General features: G+C 43.8%; 1 long non-coding RNA gene across 1 annotated transcript in view; it reads left to right on the forward strand.

Moving 5' to 3' along the window:
• The window catches only part of 4930412C18Rik (RIKEN cDNA 4930412C18 gene), a 52827-nt gene extending 31916 nt beyond the window's left edge, over nt 1-20911 (forward strand). The window contains exon 4 of the long non-coding RNA NR_030693.1: nt 17424-20911. This is a non-coding gene — a long non-coding RNA (RIKEN cDNA 4930412C18 gene). The remainder of the gene's footprint in view (nt 1-17423) is intronic.
• Nucleotides 20912-24729: the final 3818 nt, after the last annotated feature.

A 24729-nucleotide genomic window follows, 5' to 3' on the forward strand; every position in this document is an offset into this window, starting at 1 on the left:
TTTAAGGGGGTTATTTGATTTTCTGAGGTCCACCTTCTTGAGTTCTTTATATATGTTGGATATTAGTCCCCTATCTGATTTAGGATAGGTAAAGATCCTTTCCCAGTCTGTTGGTGGTCTTTTTGTCTTATAGACAGTGTCTTTTGCCTTGCAGAAACTTTGGAGTTTCATTAGGTCCCATTTGTCAATTCTCGATCTTACAGCACAAGCCATTGCTGTTCTGTTCAGGAATTTTTCCCCTGTGCCCATATCTTCAAGGCTTTTCCCCACTTTCTCCTCTATAAGTTTCAGTGTCTCTGGTTTTATGTGAAGTTCCTTGATCCACTTAGATTTGACCTTAGTACAAGGAGATAAGTATGGATCGATTCGCATTCTTCTACATGATAACAACCAGTTGTGCCAGCACCAATTGTTGAAAATGCTGTCTTTCTTCCACTGGATGGTTTTGGCTCCCTTGTCGAAGATCAAGTGACCATAGGTGTGTGGGTTCATTTCTGGGTCTTCAATTCTATTCCATTGGTCCACTTGTCTGTCTCTATACCAGTACCATGCAGTTTTTATCACAATTGCTCTGTAGTAAAGCTTTAGGTCAGGCATGGTGATTCCACCAGAGGTTCTTTTATCCTTGAGAAGAGTTTTTGCTATCCTGCCTGCTTGTTTTCTAATGAGAGACAGATGGGAGGGGAAGTGGGGAGGAACTGGGAGGAGTAGAGAGGTAATCTACTCCTGTAGTCAGGATATATTTTGTAAGAAAAAATACTTTCAATAAAATAAAAAAAAAGACAAGGTGTTTACAATCTATTGAGATCATGAAACAAAATGCAAACATGAAACTGATCACAGGCTGCATGCAACTCACTGGAACTCCATTGAAGACAAGCTGGTGGCATATGTAGGGCTTGGGCTCTGCTCTTTGTCTCAGACCTTAATTGACTCTAAGGCAGGCTCCCTGTGACCTCTCTGAGGTGGTCTTTGTCAACATGGCAGTAGAGTATGCACAAGCTATATTTTCCTTGTGTCACAAGATTGGGTAATGCCACTTTGGTGTTCTTCTCAATACAAGCCTTCGATCTTACATTGCCAGTGTTTCTCAGATTTCAGGCCATTATTTAGTCTGGAGACACCTGGGTACACCTAGAACTAGCAAAAAATGCAGAAGGCCACTCTTCTCAGGGATAACCCACATCCTCTTGCACTGGGGCATCTGTTGAAACGAGAGGAGGGTTTTTTATTAGCTACTTTATGTATTTACATTTCAAATGGTATCCCCTTTCCCAGTTTCCCTTACAGAACCCTCCTATTCCATTCTCCTCACCCTGCTTCTATGAGAGTGCTCTCCCACCCACCCATGCACTCCTGCCTCACAACCCTAGCATTCCGCTACACTGGGGAATTGAGCCTTTACAGGACCAAGGGCCTCTTCTTCCATTGATGCCTGACAATGCCATCCTCTGCTACATATGCAACTGGAGCCATGGGTCCCTCTATGTGTACACTTTGGTTGGTGGTTTAGTCCCTGGGAGCTCTGGGGTTTCTGGGTGGTTGATATTGTTGTTCTTCCTATGAGGTTGTAAACCCCTTCAGCCCCTTCAGTCCTTTCCCTAACTCCTCCATTGGGGTCCCCATGCTCAGTGCAAAGGTTGGCTGTGAGCATCTGACTCTGTATCTGTCAGGCTCTGGCAGAGTCTCTCAGGAGACAGCTATAACAGGCTCCTGCCAGCAAGCACTTCTTGGCATCTGCAATAGTTTCTGGATTTGGTGTCTGTATACGGGATGGATTCCCTGGGTGGGGCAGTCTCTGGATGGCCTTTCCTTCAGTCTCTGCTCCACACTTTGTCCTTGAATTTCCTTTAGACACGAGCCACTCTGGGTTAAAAATTTGGAGATGAGTGGGTGGCCCCCTCCCCCAACCGGAGGCCTTCCCTAACCTCTGGATGTGGTCTCTATAGGTTCTCCCTCCCCTTTGTTGGGCATTTCAGTTAATCTCATCCCTGTTGGGTCCTGGGAGCCTCTTGCGTTCCTGTTCCTAGCATCTGGGACTTGCTAGTGGCTACCCCCCCGCTCCCCGTCCCCCATTACTACACACCGTTGTTTAAGTTCCTGACCCTCTGTATATCATCCCTGTGGGAGGAGGGTTCTTGAGAAAAAGCAATAGTTTTGGATCAGTCAAGAAAATATGAAAGGTGGCAGTCATATAGAGAATTCTCAGTTAATCAGGTTGGACCCTAACTACAACCTACTCTGAAATAGCTCACTTTGAGTTAATCCTTTTTGGTATTTATATTTCCCTTCTGGAAATTGGGCTAATAATTGTATAAACCTCACAGTGTAACTGTGGGGACAAAATGAGTTAATACTTAGGAATCCGGTAGCACCCGGCATGATGGTATACTCCTTTAAGCCTAGAACTCAGGAGGCAGAGGCAGGTGGAATTCAGAATTCAAGCTAGTCTGGTCTACAGAGTGAGTTCCGTGATAGCTAGGGCTACACAGAGAAAACTTGTCTCAAAAAAACAAAAACAAAACAAAAAAAGGAAAAGAAAAGCCATATCAAGAGTAAAATGCTTGATATGGACTTAATAAAGTCCATATCAAGTGTTCAATAAAGCTTAGCAACTCTTCTGATTAAACCAGTTCCTATTCGGTATTACGATGTGGCTTATGTGCCTAGTATGTGCTAGATCCCATTCCAGCACTTACAAAATTCTCATTCATTACCCAGCAATGAATAACTTGAACTGTAGGAACTTGATGGACCTGACATAGTACACCCTTGCGAACCAGAACAGAGATACGATCAAATCCCACGGGGAGTGGTACTGGGGAGGAGCTGGAAAGGCAAGAAAGTGAGGTGAGCAATTCAGGCAGCAGACACAGTATTGATTTCAAGATATTTGACAGCAAAGGGAGGAAAGGCTAGAGCATCGCTGGAAGGAGGCTTCAGGGTGAGTTTCCCGAACGGCTGAGGTCCAGGCTGACAGAGTTGAAGAGATATGCCTTATCATGAATGTCACTCCTTCCCAGGGACATAGGCTTCTTTTGTTTTACTCTGACCAGAGGCTGGTAGAGAAAAAAAAATCAAAAACATAATCCTGGTCTTTCTAGAGAGTAAAATATGGAGAGATCTTCTGCTCAGACGCTGTCTATGAGTCCTTTTGTTGACACTCGGGTCATGGATATGCCTTTCCCGTGCTCCTAAAAGGCAGTGTGCTGCAATAGTAAACCATTCTTCCACTGAGGAGAAAAACCACGCTCACTTTGACCCTTTAAACCTGGCACATAGTGCATCCCTGACATTATGGTGGGTGCTGAATATAGCAATATTTTCCTCTGATCAAAATGTAAACTACAGTCTATTTTTGAGTGAGGTGCAAACTTCCCTCAGTAGCTAGGTCTCACTGTAAGCTCATTTGGCCAGTGCATGGCTGACTCAAGTCTACAGACTTAAACTAGAAATGCTCTATGAGAGAAGCTAGAAATGTGCATGCATGTTTATTGGCCTGTGTTTGCCAGAGATATGACACAGGTGGGATAAATAATCGAAGTTAGAATCCGTAACTTAGCTTTTAAAAGTCATGAGTCACACTGGACAAAGAAATACTGGGAAGGTGAGACCACAAGCCATTTTCAGTTGAAAAACTCGAAGCATGGAGCCTTATCAGCTGGATTTTACAGCTGGAAAGTGGTAGTTTTGGAAGGGTAGATGATTTGGCCTGTGTGCCTGCTTCAGGGACATGTGGTAGAGATTATAAGTGATAACTTTCCCGTGAAATGTGTCAACCACTATGCAAGTCATTCTGTGTTCCAACAGGACTTTCTGGAAGGGGGAAGGTGGCAAGAGGAAGATGATTAAGCAGTAAACCTTTTTTAGAGTGAGGTGAAAATGTGTCCAAAGTATATAGACAAGGAGAATATTAGAGTCAGTCAGAGGAGACCCAAGGAGCTCCAACTGTTTAAATAAAATTGCCATTTTATATTCACAATGGGCCAGATTTTATCCCAGTATAGCTCAGCAGGAATTCTTTGGAAAGATTCCTGGCTCTAGAATTACGTGGTGAGAGTGAATTGGGGCCCTATGAAAATGATACTTGGTGACTTTATTCAACTGCCTTTAAACCATCTAATAGACTTCCATTCACTTGCCCTCCCGTCTCACGTTGGCACAGCTCTGGGCCAGGTAAAGATGAACATTCAACAAAATTCAGTTATACATGGAGCTGGCTTTCCTTTCAGGTCGATAGCTTTAGTAAAGAAAAAAAAATTCTTCCAGTGACTTGTGTATTTGTTCGCCTACCTGAGTGTGAATATTCATTTCTACAGAATATGTACGCTATGCAAAGTTGGGCCAGCCACATGAGCTAGTACCATTCTGCACAGCTTTTTAAAGTACTGTAAGAAATAAGGGCACCGCCATTAGCTATGGTTACATGCCTACTCAAGCTGCGTCTTGTCATGGACAGCAGATCCCAAGGACATTCATTCTGTCCCCTCTTGTGTCACCTGTTTGCTGTTTCTCCTGCAATCACATTCTTTGCTTTGATACTTAAAATTGTTTCCAGCCAACTTGGTCTTTTATGTTGTTCTTCAGTTTGGGGATTTGCTCCTCTCATCCTCATATTTCAATGCCATAGGTCTCTGTCTCCTCCGTGTGTGTGTGTGTGTGTGTGTGTGTGTGTGTGTGTGTCTGTGTGTCTGTGTGTCTGTGTGTATGTGTAGGGCTGTGTGCAAGCCATCGTGCACACGTGTACATTAGAGGATAGCTTTCAGAAGTCAGCTTTTTTCTTCCACAGTGGGTTCTGGAAGTTACACTTAGGCCATCAATCTTTCCAGGCAAGTGCTTTTACCCACTAAGCCAGCTCACCAGCCCTTCCTTTCTTTCCTAAATTCCTAATGACATGGAGGTAAAGTTTATGTGGGTTCATTTCGTTTTTATTACTACTATGGCTTGGATGTTAGATGCCTCCCTAAAAGTTCAAGTGTTGGGAGCTTAGCACTGACGGTAGTAATTTTGGGGTGTGTGGTGGTGGTGGGGGCTCCTGAGCGGTCCTTGGGTCACTGAGTTACTCTCAAAAGAGATTCAGGCAGCTCGCACCAAGCACTTGTTCTTCCTAGCAGGACTTTTAGCCACACCTTTTCTCTGTTTCCTCATGGAGATGGGATACTCCTTCCCACAGTGCTGAGCTTGCTGTGGGGCGCTTACTAGAGCCTGCACTGTGGTATTCGCACTTTGAGCCTCCAAAACTGTGAATCTTGATAGACTTCTTTATAAAATTAGCCCAAGTCACAGGTTTCATTGTAATGACTTCTAAACCTGACCAATGCATGTCAGTTTTCAGGACAGAACAGAAGTGCCTTAGCTGTCCCACCACCACCATTGCAGTAACAGAATAAATGACAAATGCAGCTTAAGGAAGGAAGGTTTAAAGGGAGGGAAAAAAAGAGCAGAGACTGAAGAAAAGGCCATCTGGGAACCACCCCACCTGGGGATCCATCCTGTCTGCAGACATCAAACCCCAATACAGAACGGATACCATTGCCTAAAGAGCAGTTGCTAACAAGAACCTGGTATGGCTGTCCCCTGGGAGGCTCTGACAGCACCTGACCAATGCATATGCGGATGCTTGCAGCCAACCATCAGAATGAGCTCAGGACCCTGGTTGGGACGCTGGGGGAAAGAATTGGAGGAGTGGAGGGTGATTGCAACTTCATAGGAAGAACAGTATCAGCTGGCTGGACCACCCTGTGCTCCCAGGGACTAGACCACCAACCAAGGAGTGTACAGGGAGGGATCTATGCCTCCAGATACATATGTAGTAGAGGATGGCCTTGTCTGACATCAATGGGAAGGGAGGCCCTTGGTCCTGTGGAGGTTTGATGCCCCAGCGTAGGGGAATACTAGAGCAATGGGGCAGAAGTGGGTGGGTGGGCAAGGGAACACCCTTATAGAGGCAAAGGGGCGGGGAGAGAGGGGGCATGGAGTGGGGGGTTGTGGATAAGGTAACCTGGAAGGATATATCATTTGAAATATAAATGAAGGAATGTTTAATAAAAAAAAACACAAGCAATAAAAGATTTTCTAATTCAAAAAAAAAAAAAAAGGAAAAGAAGATTTAATCTGGCTACCAATGGTGAAGACAGCCTCACAATAGAGTAGCCACAGCAGCAGGAGGGAGAGGCAGCTAGCTAGTCACAATGTAGCCTCATAAGGAAACAGAGACAGATGAGTGTCTGTGCTCAGCCTCTACTTTCCTTAGTCAGTATAGAACCCTAGCCCATTTAATGGGGAGTCTCAGTTAACCATTTCTGAAAACGCTCTCCAAGACAAAAGTAATGTGTGATTGCATCGGGATTCTAAATCCCTTCAAACTGAAGTCAAGATTAACCAATCACAAGCTCAACTCTTACCAACCTGACACTTAAAAATATCATCCTGAGATCGTGGCATTGCATCTGTAGCTGTCAAGGTCTCAAGTTTTATCCCATACTGCTCAATCTATTGTGTTCTCTCTGTCTCTCTCTGTCTCTGTCTCTCTCTGTCTCTGTCTCTCTCTCTCTCTCTCTCTCCACACACACACACACACACACACACCTGTAGTTCTTGATGAGTGCTGTTAAGAATAACCATGACAAAACTGAACATTGTCCTATTTTGGAATTCTCTCTCTCCACCAAACAAACTAGACCATTACTTTTGAGGTCGTGAAAGTTTTCAGAACACAGGCTGATGCAACTAGATTTGCCAGGAAAGAACATGAATGGCCTCTACCCCAGTTCCTCAGGGGCTCTGTTCCCCTTTCGAATATCATAAACTGGGCCTGTAACATTCACATTTGTCTTAGCATTCTGGGTTTCCACACTCCCACCTAAATGGCTTATGAAGCTCTATATTAAGCATTCTAGGCTTGTCTAGTTTTCAGCTCTAAGTCCGTCCACATTCCTTCTACAAACCATCTTTAAAGGCCCAGGGTCAGGTCCATCTTGCAACACCATCACTCCTAGTGTCTTTTCTATATTTTTCCATTGCTGTGACGGAACACTTCACAAAAGCAACAAAAGCTGAACCCCTTAACCTTTTGAAAACATCCAACTTGTGGGCACAGATGCCAACCGTTAAGCAACCACTTCACAGTGTGCATTGCTGATACCTCGATTTAGGATAGCTGCAGCTGTGCCTCTCCCCACATTACATTTTCCTGGGAGCCTGAGATTTTAGAATGTTGTCATTGACTGAATGAAGCAGATGCTGCTAGGTGCCATCTCAATTGTTTTTATTTGACCTTCCCCTTATTCCCCTTCACCCTCCCTTCTTCCTTCCTTCATCTCTTCTTTCTCCCCTCCTCCTCCATTTACTTCTCTTCTTCCTATTCCTTTGAAAAGAAATCCTATTGGATGATTACATCGCACTGAAGCTCATTGCAAATCACTCTACAGCCAGAACGATACTGTTAAGCACATGGTCAGACTTCAAGTTTCCAAAGCCCTCTGTAGAGAAAGAAAGTTGTCTGGCACGTCGAAAGCTATGACATAGAGGCTGGAGAAATGGTTCAGGGGCTAAAAGCACTCACTGCTCTTACAGAAGACCTGGGTTCAATCCCCAGGACCCACATGGCAGCTCATAGGTCTCTCTAACTCCAAGATCTGACACCGTCACACAGACATACCTACAGGTAAAACACCAATGCACAGAAAATAAAAATGAATAATAAAAAGCCATGGCATAGTTAACCTAAATGTGTTGAGCATGAAGATCACTTCTTATGTTGACGGCAGCTTTAGAGCTCTCCAGTCAATCTACCACCAAAGAAGAAAGAGGGGAGGATGTAGTCCCCTTGTCTCATCCCATAGGGTCCAACCAAAGGCTGCTTTCATGCCTGTCCTCCAGGTCCCGACAACATCATTTAGGAGAATAGAGAAGAGAGTAAACTCCTGGTCCTAGCTATATGGATACAAAGAATGGAACTCTCTCCGTGCAACACTCACCAATGGGAATTCCTGAATATAGAAGGGTAACGCATCAGGAAGCACTAAGCACTAAGGTGTGAGCAGCCCCAAAGAGTCAATGACACACAAAACATCTCTGGTTTTGGTGTTTCTGTGTGCTCACTTCTGCCACTGTGTTTGGGACATTCAGTACCTCAGTTTCTTGACTTTCTACTTCCTCTGACTTTTTCTGTAGCTTCTGATGGCATGGCATTGTTAGTTTCTTAGACTTCAGCCATCTCAGGAACAAACTCTACCTTGCTGCCAGGATCAGAACTGAGTTCACATTCCCAGGCCCCAGAACAGAATCCAGCTTTTATCCTGCTTCTTCAGATGTTTCATGTTTGTCTGCTAACCAGTGAAGGATGTTATCTAAACTAAGGCACACAAGTCATAAGTGTGCTGCCATTCTTGGCTTAATTGACTACATTCAGCTTGCCCAGTCCTTTGTTCCCATAACACTCTAAATTCCAGGTCAGAGTCCAGGAGGGGACCTGACTGCAAAAGCTCACTCTAGGACCCAGAAACCAGGTGACCCACATAAGGTCCAGTTACCCATGTCAACTTCCTTGCTTAAACCCTTGTGTCAAAGTATGATTGGTCAATGCAATATCTCATCCCAACCACCCTTGCTTTTTGTTCCCATACAAAATGTTGTTCAATTTCCCTTCAGGGAAGTGGTTCAGATCCCAAACTGGCCATTTCCCTGAGAGATAAGAAAATAAAGCTTTCATTTTTAAGCTTCCATATCTAAAGTGAGTTTTCTGGGCTTCTATCCTGGACCCAATAGCATAGTTTAGCTCTAAACCCTACATTATTAAAAATTACACCACTTCCTACCTCTTGATTTCTAACATCCCACACTCCTTTGCCTGGGACTCCCAGTTTAAAACTTTCTTATTGCTGTTAGCACTTTTAAGCTATTAACCTTGAAGAGACTAAGGCACAGATAGTGGCATGATCTAGTTGCTCAGCAGGCTGGGGAAACTAGAACCTAGAGGGCAGTGCAGGCAACATAGCAAGTCTCCATCTTAAAAATAAAAGTGGTTTTAACACCTCCTCAGTGTCCTTTCATATCCTCTCTTCTATCCTGACTCCTCCCTCTCCTGTCCCTAGCCTGGCCCTCTAGTCCACTGTAGCATCCCTCCTAGGCCCACTTTAAGGAGTAGCTGGCCAACACAAAATAAACTGATTCATGGGCTTTTTGTTTCATCTTATTTTGTTCTGACTTTCTTTTTTCTTTTTCTTATTGGTCTTTTGTTTGTTTTGATTTTCAATTTTGTGTTTTTATGGAGTTTTGGTTTTGACAGTTTTTTTGGAGTGGGGTTTCGAGACAGGGTTTCTCTGTATAGCCCTGACTGTCTTAGAACTATGTAAACCAGGCTGACCTTGAACTCAGATATCCACCTGACTCTGCCTCCAAGTGCTGAGATTAAAGGTGTGCGCCACCACTGTCCTGCTTGTTTTTGTTGTTTTAAAGGGGGAAGCAGGGAGCATAAAGTTGGGTGGGTAGGAAAATGGAGAAGATCTGGGAGGAGTAGGGGGAGGAAAAAATGTATAGTGTGGAAAAAAACGAATGCCCTCATCTTGCCACCTCCCTTTCCCTTAGCCATCCTCACATGGAAAACCCCAATTCCACATCTGCTTAGCTCTGACTACTCAAGCCTGGCTGCTGACAGGGAAACAGCCGCGGTGCTAACGTCTCCTTTAAGTCGTTGATCATCAGGTGCCCTCTGCACGCCTTGTGACCGGATGGTGCTTCTTCCTCAGTTCCTTTCTCCTTTCCCCAAGACAACATTATACCCACCTTAGTCCTTGGAGCCCATTTGTCTTAGTTAGGCTTCCATTGCTGTAAAGAGTAACAATGAACAAGGCAACTTTTTTTTTTAATTAGGTATTTTCTTCATTTACATTTCAAATGCTATCCCGAAAGTCCTCCATACCCTCCCCTACTCCCCTACCCACCCACTCCCACTTCTTGTCCCTGGCATTCCCCTGTACTGAGGCATATAAAGTTGGCAAGACTAAGGGGCCTCTCTTCCCAATGACTAAGCCATCTTCTGCTACATATGCAGCTAGAGACACGAGCTCTGGGGGGTACTGGTTAGTTCATATTGTTGTTCCACCTATAGGGTTGCAGGCCCCTTTAGCTCCTTGGGTGCTTTCTCTAGCTCCTCTACTGGGGGCCCTCTGTTCTATCCAAAAGGAGACAGTGAGCATCCACTTCTGTGTTTGCTAGGCACCCGCATAGCCTCACAAGAGACAGCTATATCAGGGTCCTTTCAGCAAAATCTTGCTGGCGTATGCAATGGTGTCAGCGTTTGGAGGCTGATTATGGGATGGATCCCCGGGTGTGACAGTCTCTGGATGGTCCATCCTTTCGTCTCAGCTCCAAACTTTGTCTCCGTAACTCCTTCCATGGGTGTTTTGTTCCCAATTCTAAGAAGGGGCAAAGTGTCCACACTTTGGTTTTCGTTCTTCTTGAGTTTCATGTGTTTCGCAAATTGTATCTTGTATCTTGGGTATTCTAAGTTTCTGGGCTAATATCCACTTATTAGTGAGTACATGTCATGTGAGTTCTTTTGTGATTGGGTTATCTCACTCAGGATGATACCCTCCAGGTCCATCCATTTGCCTAGGGATTTCATAAATTCATTCTTTTTAATAGCTGAGTAGTACTCCATTGTGTAAATGTACCACATTTTCTGTATCCATTCCTCTGTTGAGGGACATCTGGGTTCTTTCCAGCTTCTGTCTATTATAAATAAGGCTGCTATGAACATAGTGGAGCATGTGTCCTTCTTACCAGTTGGAACATCTTCTGGATATATGCCCAGGAGAGGTATTGTGGGATCCTCTGGTAGTACTATGTCCAATTTTCTGAGTAACCACCAGACTGATTTCCAGAGTGGTTGTACAAGCTTGCAGTCCCACTAACAATGGAGGAATGTTTCTCTTTCTCCACATCCTCGCCAGCATCTGCTGTCACCTGAATTTTTGATCTTAGCCATTCTGACTGGTGTGAGATGGAATCTCAGGGCTGTTTTGATTTGCATTTCCCTGATGCTTAAGGATGCTGAACATTTTTTCAGGTGCTTCTCAGCCCTTCAGTATTCCTCAGGTGAGAATTCTTTGTTTAGCTCTGAGCCCCATTTTTTAATTGGGTTATTTGATTTTCTGGAGTCTACCTTCTTGAGTTCTTTATATATATTGGATATTAGTCCCCTATCTGATTTAGGATTGGTAAAGATCCTTTCCCAATCTGTTGGTAGCCTTTTTGTCTTATTGACATTTTCTTTTGCCTTACAGAAGCTTTGCAATTTTATGAGGTCCCATTTGTCGATTCTAGATCTTACAGCACAAGCCATTGCTGTTCTATTCAGGAATTTTTCCCCTGTACCCATATCTTTGAGGCTTTTTCCCACTTTTTCCTCTATAAGTTTCAGTGTCTCTGGTTTTATGTGGAATTCCTTGATCCACTTAGATTTGACCTTAGTATAAGGAGATAGGAATGGATCAATTTACATTCTTCTACATGATAACCACCAGTTGTGCCAGCACCATTTGCTGAAAATGCTGCCTTTTTTTCCCCCACTGGATGGTTTTAGATCCCTTGTCAAAGATCAAGTGACCATAGGTGTGTGGGTTCATTTCTGGGTCTTCAATTCTATTCCACTGGTCTACTTGTCTGTCGCTATACCAGTACCATGCAGTTTTTATCACAATTGCTCTGTAGTAAAGCTTTAGGTCAGGTATGGTGATTCCACCAGAGGTTCTTTTATCCTTGAGAAGAGATTTTGCTATTCTAGGTTTTTTGTTATTCCAGATGAACTTACAGATTGCTCTTTCTAATTCGTTGAAGAATTGAGCTGAATTTTGATGGGGATTGCATTGAATCTGTAGATTGCTTTTGCCAAAATAGCCATTTTTACTATATTGATCCTGCCAATCCATGAGCATGGGAGATCTTTCCATCTTCTGAGATATTTTTCGATTTCTTTCTTCAGAGACTTGAAGTTCTCATCATACAGATCTTTCACTTCCTTAGTTAGAGTTATGCCAAGGTATTTTATATTATTTGTGACTATTGAGAAGGGTGTTGTTTCCCTAATTTCTTTCTCATCCTGTTTATCCTTTGTGTAGAGAAAGGCCATTGACTTGTTTGAGTTAATTTTATATCCAGCTACTGCACTGAAGCTGTTTATCAGGCTTAGGAGTTCTCTGGTGGAATTTTTAGGGTCACTTATATATACTATCATATCATCTGCAAATAGTGATACTTTGACTTCTTTCTTCCCAATTTGTATCCCCTTGTTCTCCTTTTGTTGTCGAATTGCTCTGGCTAGGACTTCAAATACAATGTTGAATAGGTAGGGAGAAAGTGGGCAGCCCAAGGAAACTCTTATAAAGGAAAACATTTAACTGGGGCTGACATACAGGTTCAGAGGTTTGGTCCATTATCATGATAGGAAGCATGGCGGCATCCAGGCAGATATGGTGCTGGAGGAGCTGAGAGTTCTACATCTTATTCCAAAAGCAAACAGGAGAAGACTGTCTTCCACATCTCTAGAAGGGTCTCAAAGCTCATTCCCACAGTGACATACTTCCTCCAAGACTATCCCTACTCCAACAAGGCCACAGCCCCTCCAACAAGGCCATGCCTACTCCAACAAGGCCTCACTTCCTAATAGTGCCACTCTCTGGGCCAAGTATATCCAAACTTCCACACCTGTCTTCCTAGGGCCTTCTGTTCTCTTATCCAGAGAAAACTGAACAAGCAAGAGGAAGGCAACTTCATCTTTCTGACCCAAAATACACCTGGCTCTAACTACCTATTAGCTTTCTTTCTTTTAGAAAAAGGAAACTGTTACTTAGTTTGGGAACTCCAAGAAAAAGCAAGCCCTTTAACTTGGGTACTAGACTCCCTTTCTGAGAACAGGGCTGTGGCCCCTATTTATCCTTATCCTTCACTACTTGGTATTCCATTACATTGGGTCCTTATTAAGAATCTGTCTTCGTTAGGGTTATTATTACTATGATGAAATGCTATGACTACAATTGTTCATCATCACAAACAGCAAGGGCTGGAACCTGGAGGCAGGAGCTGATGCAGAGGTCACGGAGGGATGCTGCTTACTTGCTTGCTCATCATAGCCTGCTCAGTCTGCTTGCTGATCGACCCCAGGACCACCAGCTCAGGAATAGCATCATATTTAATGGGCTGGGTCTCCCCACCAATCACTAATTAAGAAAATGCCCTCAAGGCTGGCCTACAGTCTGATCTTAGGAGGCATTTTCTCAATAAAGGTTTCTTCCTCTCAGATGATTTTAACTCAAGTGTTAAGTTGACCTAAAACCAGCCAGTGCAGAAACTCTCCCTAAACACAGCTTTAGATTATATATATATATATATATATATATATATATATATATATATATATATATATATATACTGAAAGGGAATTTTTATGTGCTGGTTGGTTTGGTTGGTTGTCACCTGGACACAAACTTGAATCATCTGAGAAGCAGAAACCTCAATTGAGAAAACAACTCCAGCAGATTGGCTGGTAGGCAAGTCTTTAGAGGCATCTTCTTGAACAATAATTAATGTGGGAGACTTCATCCCATGTGCATGGTGCCTCCCTTGGGCAGGTGGTCCTCCACTGTATAAAAGAATAGCAAACTGAAGGAGCCATGAAACACCCATCCATAAGCAGTGTTCTTCTATGGTCTCTGCTTCAATTGCTGCCTCCAGGCTTCTACCCTGACTTCCATGAATGGTGACTGACTGCAAGATGTAAAATCAAGCAAACCATTTCCTCCCCAAGTTGACTTTGGTCATGGAGTTTATCACACTAGAAATCAAACTAAGACAGAGTGTCTGAACGTCCCTTTTCCTCAATCTTCCTCTCACTGTCATCTCTCTGAACAAGGTCATCATCATTTCCATGAAGCCAATAGTCTTCCAGACTCAGCACAGTCTGCCCTCACTTTTCCTCTTCACACTTAGGGACTCATGATTATATTGCTACGTGGCATAATTTTTCAGAATTTGTTGACATATTTATTTCTATTAACATTCTTGCAAGTGCTAGCATTCCTTTCCTACACTTTAGAAAAACGAGAGGCTGCGTGAGTTTCCAAGAATCATAAACTAATTACAACAGAGCTGAAAGTGAAATAAACAGCAGCTCGCAGCAGAGGCTTCTTGTGTTCCCTCCATGCTGCACTGCCTCCCTCTCCATTACAGACACGCATGGTCCGTCCTCAGTTGCAATCCTCTCCCCTCACTTCAAAGCCCACCTCATGCCCTTCTTTTCTCTGCTTCTTCTGCTAGAAAGGCCCTCTCGCTCTCTCTTCCCTTCCTTGACAGTCTTTCCCTGAGCACTCCTGTGTGCCCTGACTTTAACTTGATGTTTCTGTTTCAACACCTCCATCGTTCATTCTTTCATCCTTCATGCATTTAATGCATCAGTTGTATGCACCTCATTGTTCCCAGAAGAGATTCACAACAGGAGAAGATAGACCTTAGACAACAGGGCTCCAGCACTCAGCTGTGCATTCTTGGCAGAGCAGGATGCTCTTAAGGATTTAAAAAAAAAATCTTAGTATACTTTTGTCACCCTCAAACTCTCCAAGTATTCTTCCTTGGGATTTAATTCCTCCATTGGGGTTGTCCTGAGAATCACATCAACAGCACTGCCATTGCACATATGAGAAGTTCACAAGATAACACTTTGCAGGGTCAGTGCTGTGAAACTCTGGAGCACCCAACAGTCGCATGCCTTTCATGCCTGACTCAATGCCCCTATACTTCCATAGGGGTGACCCGACCATGTCTACTGGCTGCCACTGACTGCATTCTGAAGAGTAGCTATACTTGTTCTTCAGTCCTTTGCTTTTGAGAATGCAATAAAAATACTTTTGTACTATGTAATGCATAAACTTGCCCTGTCATATATTTAGTCCCCTTAACCTTGTATTGCATACAAAACAAGTCTGGGTTTTTGTTTGTTTGTTTGTTCGTTTGTTATTTTTTTTTTTAAAGATTTATTTATTATATGCGAGGACACTGTAGCTGTCTTCAGATGTACCAGATGAGGGCATCCGATCTCATTACAGATGGTAGTGAGCCACCATGTGGTTGCTGGGATTTGAACTCAGGACGTCCGGAAGAGCAGTTGGTGCTCTTAACCGCTGAGCCATCTCTCCAGCTCCTTGTTATTTTTTTTAATGAGCAGACAGACAGTGAATCTTTGGTGTTAAGCTGACAAGTTCTAGCTCCGTGTGCTCACAAGCTGATTGTCACTGCCCAACTGCAAGCTATCCTTGTGCCCCATGCAACCTGCAACACAGCCACTATTATTTAAACTTGGACACTACAGGAGTAGTGTCGATGGCATAGTAAGAAGTGGTAATTGGGGTCTGTATGTTAAGAGTCAAGTGACACATCTGTCATGACTTGGCCCTTATAGTGCCTGAGTGGCACAACACACTTTATATGCCTAGACATTTCCCCAACAAACTAACACACTCCCACCTCAAGACCCTTCAGCCATGTAAGCTCTTCCTGCCAGAGCCTCGTTTTGTCTGAGGGTCTGCTTGAGTTCATGTCCTTCAATGCAAGCCCTGGTGGTTCCCACCCCTCATGTGTGTTTGGTGTTTATGATACATAGACCTACTAGACATTGGAATGCATGATATCTCTTTGTTGTCGATGTTTTGATTATTTTCTATTTCCCTCAGTCTATAAACATCACAAAACAGGATCTGTGACTCATTTTTATATTTCCTAGTGAGAGATCTGATATTTCTTTAGTGTGTGCATACCTACTAATAGAGCCGCCCAACTTTGGTTCTTGACTTCAGTGGGGTATGTCTTAAACATTACCTTTTCCTTACTTTTGGCAACTTCTTTGATAATGGAAGCAAAGCACTCCCTCTTTCTCTCTCATTCTCAAGAATTCCTTCTCCTATTCTCTCCCTCGTCCTTGTTCTGCCTCTTGTTCTTTTTCTGTTACATATGGCTGCCTTCATCTAGCCCTTCCCATGCCCCCACCTTAGATTCCTCCTTTCTTACTCTGACCCGGAAAACAACACACGTGCAGGGCAATATACCACTGCACAGGGCTTAAAAGGTGTTTCTTCTCCTGGCTGAAAACTGGGAGCCATGACTACTTGCCCCTGGGCTGAGTGTGGGCCTGCTGCCCAGCCTGCCGGCCAGGTGCCACTATCAGCTGTGCATGGCTGAAGGCCTGCAGGTTACATTGGAGTTTCATGACAGTCTCCTCCAGAAAGGTCACACAAAACATTTCTCCTGGAATGTTTTGTACTAATCACTTTCAGACCTCGCCTTGATGTCCCCGGAACTTCCCAGGAACCATCTGAATGTAGATTCCCATGAGACTCTAGTTCGGGACACAAGAACATGTTGAAATTAAACTGCCTGATGACTTTAGACATTGCTATGCACATATTTCTAGGGTGATCTAAAAGAACAGTGCAATTTCTAACGGAGGGCCGGGGGTTGTGTTTGTCTATCATGTGAAATGGCAGGAAGGGAAACACATATTGATTTTTGCAAATGTAGACTTTTATGGTCTCCAAAGAAATGAAAGAAATCAGAGGTTCTGTGTGCTATTGCCATATGGAACCTAGTGCGAGAAAAATTTACCAGCCTGCAAGCCTGCAGTTTCTGGTCTTAAATCTTAGCTATGAATTGTGTTTTTCTTCTTACTCATGGAGAGCCCTTAAACATTTAAATGGGGGGGGGGCTTGCTTGCCTGTCCACTGTAGTTCAACACAGATACCCTCTCTGGATTAGACTGTTTAACTCCCTCTAGCCATGAATTTTCCCCCTTGATACACGTATTTCCTTTGGGAAAGTAAGGTCAGGAGGAAATATGTAAGTTGACTTTTCTGTTGACTGCATGGGGAGTTGAGTGTGCTGGTTAAAGCATAAGCTTTGAGGTTTTGAAGCAGTCCTGGATGAGACTCTTGTATTCTCTACTATTTCTGTAGCTGAGACACGTTATTGAGGGAGGTGGTACTGAAGAGCGTTTAAGAACACTGGCTTCTAGGTCTGACAGCTTAGGTTTAAATTTTGGCTCTGTCACTTCTTCTATGATCTTGGATCACTGGCTTTAACTCTCTGGGTATTAGTTTCTTCTTCTTTAAACAACAGCTTGCTTTCCTGGATGCTGAAAACGTCAGATATTGTAGTCTTAGTTACTTTTCCTTTCTGCTGATATAAACTAGAGTAGCAAGGCAACGTAAGGGAGACATAGTTTGTTCTGGTATACAGTTTGAGGGTTCAGTCCATCAGGGTAGGGAAGTCATGGCTACAGAAGCTTGAGGCAGCTGTTCACATTGCATCCACAGTTGGGAAGCAGAGGCTGATACGTTCTGGTACTCACCTCACTTTCTCTTTTCTATTTATTCCAGGCTCCAAGCCCAGGGAATGTCACTGCCCATAGCTACAGTGTTTCTTCTCATCTCAATGAACTAATCAAGATAGTGTCTCACAGGCTCAGCCAGAGACTAATCTCACTCAGACGGCCTTCATAGATGTTCTCGTAGGTCTGACTACTAAGTCGTTCTAGATGCCATCCTCTTGACAATTGATACTGATGATCACACTGTGGGTAAAGATCTAAGCTCAGTTTCTGAGACATCAGAAGAATGGGGGAGACACTACTGTGACTGACAAGCAGCCTCGGGAAAAGAGTCAGTTCAGCTGAATGAAGACTACAGGGATGATATTGCTACCTACAGAGGAAGACCTGATGCAGTATCAAAGGAGATGTCAAGATGGACATGAGCAAGAAAAAGAAGGAACAGGAAGGGGCTGAGGAAGGTGAAGAGAAACAAAATGATGGCAATGATTAAGTTCTTACACAGTTTTTCTCCTTGTCTATAAAGCATTTAAATCTCCTTATAACTCCCTTCTTTTAAGGAAAAAAACTGAAGTGCAAGGTTGTATAGATTTGTTTTTAAAGTGTATAGTGTCTGGTTTTTGTGTAGTTAACACTACTGAGTGTCTTTAGATAGCTCTATCCTGATGGTGCCTCAGAAATGGTATGTTGTTGGTGCACAGCACATGTTATTTACATGTGGAGATGGTATCCTCATTCCTCTTTCTGTTCTCTGGTCTTGTTCACATGAAAATAATTCTTCTGTGAACTGAGTATCACTTTGTAATTAGAAAAGTGAACTGCTGCTATCTCATAGGCATTCTCAAGGTTTTTAAATAAATACACATTTTTATTAGAAGAAAAGAAAATGTGGTATGTCTGTACAAGAGGGCTTTATTCAACTGCAGAGAACAAATATCAGATGCTTTTCTCACATGTGGTAAGAAGATCTTGGAAGAAGAGAGTGGGTGAAGTCGACCATAGGACAGGGACGAGAGATGGGCTGAATATAACTGATGTACATTGCCTATGCATAAAAATATAACAGAGCCAATTATTTTATACAAATATATGCTAATTTAAAAGAAAAGTACACCATTTATTTATCTTCAAATCATTGGCATCGTAATAGATTAGAAAAAGGGAATTCTTTTTCCAAGGGCTTTTTGGGGTGTGGTGTCTGCTGGGAATACCTAGAAGCCATCTCCACAGAGGGGGAGAACTGGAGGATCATGGGAGAAAGAAGTCTCTGGAGTGTGTCACAGGAGACAGAAGTCTCTGGAGTGTGTCACAGGAGACAGACATCTCTGGAGTTTTGTGGAGGTTGGACTGAGGAAGGAGACAAGTAGTCAAGATGTGGAAAGGCCACAGAAACACTGCTTGTTTTAATCCATGAGGTGCAAGGTGAATAGGAGAAGCCTAGAGACATAGGTGCAACTTGGACAGGGATTGCTGCTGTCCTCTTTCAGAGAAGTGAAGACAACTGAGCTGGGCTCCCATCTCCTCTTGACACATGGAGTCTATGGCAGCTTGCTGCAGGCACAGGAGGGCTAACAAGTCCTGGGAAGTTTTCTATTTCCATCCTGCAGTAGTCTCTTGGATGGGAAACTTCACAAAGCTGGCATTTCTGCAGGACTGAACTTTAGTTCTTTTGATTAATCGCTATCTATCTCTGCAGTTACCCCACTCTTCGTATCCATAAATGGGATTAATACTCATAATACCCACAAAACATATGAGTATAAGGCTCAAATGAGTTATAGGACAAGCCTTTGAATGGTACCTGGTAGCCATTAATCACTAAATACAAATTGTTAATTAAGGTTCATAATTAACATATGATGGGTAATCTTGGTTGTTGACTCAGCAGATAAGGGGGCACCGCAGTTGAGTTTGGGCTACATAAGAAATGTAACTGATCCTGAGCCTGGGAGCAGCTAACACGCAGCCTTCTTCCATGGTTTCTGCTGCTGTTCCTCCCTAAGTGCCTGCTCTGCCTGCTCACAGTGATGGATTGTGACCTGGAAGTTTAAGCCAAATAAACCCTTTTCCTCCCAAGTTACTTTTGGTCATGGTGGAGGTATTTTTGTTTGTTTTATTTTGGTTTTTGTTTTGTTTTGTCTTTCTGACAGTAATGAGAAAGTATCTGAGACCTACTAACTACCTGCTCTAAGATCAAATGTGACCACTAGCCATGTGGAGTCATGTTTGACATCTGTACCATCTAACAGTTGCTACAATTGCTATCCTGATGTCCACCAGCCAAGGACACAGGAAAAGGCCAGGAAGGAGAGAACAAGGGAGACACTGGGCACAGGAGAGGACAAGGGAGACCCTGGGCACATTCTCTATATTTTAATGATTCTACTTGCATATGAACCTCACTTTGTGAGATGGCTAGTTTGAACTGTCAGTTTAACAATCTAGAATCACCTCAGAGAAAAGTACAGCGAGGGCCTGGCTGGCTAGGTTAGCCTGTGGACACGTCTCCAGATAGTTATCTTAATTGTGTCCACAGAGGAAGAACAAGCAGTGTGGGTGGGCAGGGAACCCTGGACTGTCAAAAAGGTGGAAAGAACTAGCTGAGGCCTAGCATACATGTGTCAGTTCACTGCTATCTGCTCCTTACTGTGGATGCCATGTGAGTAGCTGCCTCAACTCCTGCCATCCTGATGTCTCAGCATGGATGACAACCTGGGATTGTAAGCCAGATAACAATTTATATTTTTTCAGGGTATTTTATCAGAGCAACAGGAAAGAAAACTTAAATACTTTGTTGTATTTCTAATTTAACTTCATTTGAATGCATCTGTGGGGGAAAATGTACTTAAAGATTCTTACTTATGTCATCTATAATTTTCTTTTATGAAGAGGCGTTAACTCCTCAGCCAATCTTCATCCCAGTGTTGGACAAAGTCTTTGTATGAAGCTGTTTGTGGCAAAAGCAAGGGTCACGTGGTTAACGTCTACCCAAATACTCTATTTTCAAGCCATGTCATCAAGACATCTCCAAAGTGTCAGATTTCCCTCATGTTCTACACAGAGCCTGGATCTTTGAGACCCGTGGAACAGAGCCTTGGGAGAGAAGAGAAAATGAACAGTTTATGAAAAAGTAGAGAAAAAACCAGGGATCCAGCTGTTCCCAGTGTACAACCCCTGGATGCTATGACCAGCCTCCGTCCAGAGGGCATGGACCCCAGATGAGGGGCTGGCTTTTTCCTGTTCTGGGGAAGGTGCCCTCCTTTAGTTCAGAGGCTGTGGGCTCTGGGGCTAGTTCTATTCTCTGGCTTGTTTCCTGGCATGGAAAACTGAGAGCTGTCTCCACTGCTGTCCCTGACATCATGGTGTTCTTTCCATTACTCAGACAAGCACTTTGTTCTCACATTGAAGCTTTAGCACAGCCGTGTCCTCTACCCAGAATATCTGGCTACTCCACCAGGAGACTTTCGTCATTCTCTTGTTTTATCCCCAACAATTCATAACTCTTGTTTTTTTTTAAAATAAATAACAACTTTAATTACATGCTTCTCAATTATTCTAGAATTTCATTCTTGTGTGTTTCCTCTTTTTTTTCCCCCCAGATATCCCAGATGTTGCACCATCATTATGACGGGTCACTTGTCCCACTTCAAAGAGTTACTGAAATGGGTTTAAGTACTTCACTCTCGGTTTTCCCTGAGGATACCATGATAGCGAAACATGTCCAGGGTCAGGCATGCAGTGCAATAGGAGACTACTTTCCAAGCATGCATGAAGCTTTGAGTTTGAATCCAGCACCAGAAAAACACGATATTCGAGACAACTTGCCCAGTGTATGTTAGCAGTACCAGGAAGGGATGGGGAAGGAGATTCATGAGTTCATGGTCAGCCTCTGCTACACAGCAGAGACCAGCCAGAAAACATACTTGGGGCTCTGGGTGCAACTTAATGGTAGAGCATCTGCCTACCATAGGTAATACATCCTTTGCTGTTGGGATGGCGTTATGGAGGTGGTAGGTAACTGCCTCAAAGGGTATTACGAGACACACCAATGTTTATCCTTTATCAAAACTGGTTCTCTTCCTTTGTGGCATGAATATGACATTTTGTCTGTAACAGCTGGATGGCATACCATATTTTCTTTCCTCTCTAGCTCCCAGGAAATGTAAGGCCAATTATTTAGGTCCTAGAGAACAGTTTATTTGCTACAAGGTTTCTCCCTTTGTCCACAGTGCAGGAAGATACTATTCTTTTCAGTGACTAATCTCTGGGAGGACAAAATACTTGGTCCAGAAATGGGCAGGGTCCCCCTGGGACCAGAGTGTTGGTAGCACAGCTTCCTCATCCCAGAGATCTCTGTGTTAGCACACAGCTTCCTCATCCTAGAGATCTCTGCGTTAGCACACAGCTTCCTCATCCCAGAGATCTCTGTGTTAGCACACAGCTTCCTCATCCCAGAGATCTCTGTGTTAGCACACAGCTTCCTCATCCCAGGGGATCTCTGCGTTAGCACACAGCTTCCTCATCCCAGAGATCTCTGCGTTAGCACACAGCTTCCTCATCCCAGAGATCTCTGCGTTAGCACACAGCTTCCTCATCCCAGGGGATCTCTGTGTTAGCACACAGCTTCCTCATCCCAGGGGATCTCTGCGTTAGCACACAGCTTCCTCATCCCAGAGATCTCTGCGTTAGCACACAGCTTCCTCATCCCAGAGATCTCTGCGTTAGCACACAGCTTCCTCATCCCAGAGATCTCTGCGTTAGCACACAGCTTCCTCATCCCAGAGATCTCTGCGTTAGCACACAGCCTCTGCTGCAGCAGATGTTGACTCCTGAGTGGAAGGAAGCCTGCACTTGGCCGAAACCTGGCAAGCACACAGCCTCTTTCAGCTAGGGTGCGGTGCTAAGTGAGCGACCTTGTAAGTGCCTAGTGGGATCTGGGCCTACTGTTCAGCCCCTCAGACAGTAGAAGAAACAATGGGGAAAGTCCCCTAAATAACTGTCGTTGAAGTTTTTGTATTTTGTCTGGTTTTCTTTTCTGTACCTTTAAGCCTTGTGCAAGAAGTAGAAGTAAACAAACACATCCATTATCATGTGCCGTGAGCTGTTTCTGTGTCTTCCTCGTTGACACCAAGTGGCTCCAGGTCCCTTTCTCCAGCACTGGTGGGAGGCTCGGCTCAGCTAGAGAAGGGTCATGGCTTCCTTCTGATTCCTTGTCCTTCAAGGGCTGACTCAAGTTTTAGGAAGAAAAATATTTTAATTATGTATTTCTATCTATTATATGACTTATAATAATACATACGGTGATGTAAAATAATAATAATAGTACATACTTACATACTTTATATATAAGCTATTCGGAAGATCCTCCAGGGGGCGCTCCACTGCGATGGCCACAGCACGTCGCAGCCCTAGGGGCCTAGGCCCATTTAAAAGTCTACACTTCCTGGGGTTCCTGTTCAATAGTATCCTGTTTGCAAACTGAGTCATATGAATTGAAGGGAATTGACTTCTGCAACTCAGTTCTGCCAGGGAGGTGCACCCAGGCTACACAATGGATTCCCCCGAGGCGCAGCACCACCTTCACAACTACAGCGCACCTTCATCTGACTTCTCTCTCACCCATGTGTTATTAACCACATTATGCCCAGTAGTGCTTCAGGTCACTGAGAGTTCCCTCCAACCTCGTTTGGTGGGAAACAGTAGGGGCATCGTTGATTCCAGGAGCAGTGGAGGGTGACCAGTTACACCTCTAAACAGCCACAGCCAACACCGTGCTGTTGGTACTACTAGACCGAATATCCAGGGCGGAAATGTTGGCACTCTTTTCAGCCCAGACAAGAATGGGACAAGCAGGAGACCCGCTGGCTTGCTGCTTGCAGAGTGGCCTAAATTCTTGAAACAGAAGCACCTTCAGCAGCTTTGTGCAGTGACACGGTCGTGTTGCTGCCTGAACGCCAGAGGGCGCTGCTGTCCCGTTTCTGAGCTCTTGGCTGGAGTTCTGCTTTGTGTCAAGGACCTGACAGATCTGGCATCTTGAAATAAAGCCAAATGTTTTAATCCAGACGCGAAGCACTTGGCCCTTTGCAGCACATTCAGGCAACCATCAGTGAGATACGGCGGAACCGTCGCCAGGTTGGTTACAATGCCTTCTGAGGGACAGAGTTTTCCAGGTGGAAGAGCAGGTTTCAGATTCTATGCAAAAGAAACAAGCCTTCGGGGAGGACGTTAAACAATTTCCATCTTTTTGAACTCTGTCATGAGAATTATCTCCGAACTATGCGCTGGCTCTTCATTCTCTGAAGTGCCACAGAGAATGCCACTCTCCCCCACAGGTTTGTGTGTTAGCCTTTGGTTCTCACTAGATCGACCTAATTTGAGACGTGGAGTTAGGACCTACCTTTTGGAATTTTTCAGTTGTTGATGATAGTGGGGGTGCCTTTGACTTTACACCTGATCCACAGTCTCTTCTCTCTCTGCACTCAATGCTCCGGCAGCCATGAAAATCTTGCTACCCAAGCACAGGAGACCAAGCCACCACAGACTGAACTCTCTGGAGCATGAGCTAAATAAATCTTTCCTATGTGAAGTTGTTTGTGTCAGGTATTTTGCAGCAGTGATGAGAAATATAACAAATATCTTCCCATGACCAGAGTGTCCATCTTAAAGACTGCTGTGCCCTGGGGCTGTGTCCTTGTTTTTGGAGTGTTCTCTTTTTGTGAATTTTATCATAGTCAGAAGCAGGCTATAGAGAAAACACTTACTAAACAAATAAAAACTAAAACAGATTGGTGTGTTTGTGTGTGGGCCGTGCACACTTCTTTGCACTACAGCCTTTTCTTGTGTAAATAGATTAAGTTTATCATAAACAAGACTCACAGAGCTGTAAAAGCAGGTCTCAGCAGGATATTTACCTGGAAAGATTGATAGCAATTGTTTAAAAAATAACAACGCCACTGGGTGGTGGTGGCCCACACCTTTAATCCCAGCACTGAGCGAGAGAGGATCTCCAAGTTCAAGGCCAGCCAGGTCTCCAGAGGGAGTTCCAGAATGGCTAGAACTGCGTGAATAAACCCTGCCTCAAAAAAACTAAACAAAACAACCTCCCTAAAAACCCAAACCTCAAACTGAAAGGTTTTTAATTAATTATTTTCTTTCTTCCTTCCTTTCTTTCTTTCTTTCTTTCTTTCTTTCTTTCTTTCTTCCTTCCTTCCTTCCTTCCTTCCTTTCTTTCTTTCTTTCTTTCTTTCTTCCTTCCTTTCTTTCTTTCTTTCTTTCTTTCTTTCTTCCTTCCTTCCTTTCTTTCTTTCTTTCTTTCTTTCTTCCTTCCTTCCTTCCTTCCTTCCTTTCTTTCTTTC

Source organism: Mus musculus, chromosome 4 (genome assembly GCF_000001635.26).
Source record: "Mus musculus strain C57BL/6J chromosome 4, GRCm38.p6 C57BL/6J".
In the NCBI taxonomy this organism is placed as follows: Eukaryota; Metazoa; Chordata; class Mammalia; order Rodentia; family Muridae; genus Mus; species Mus musculus.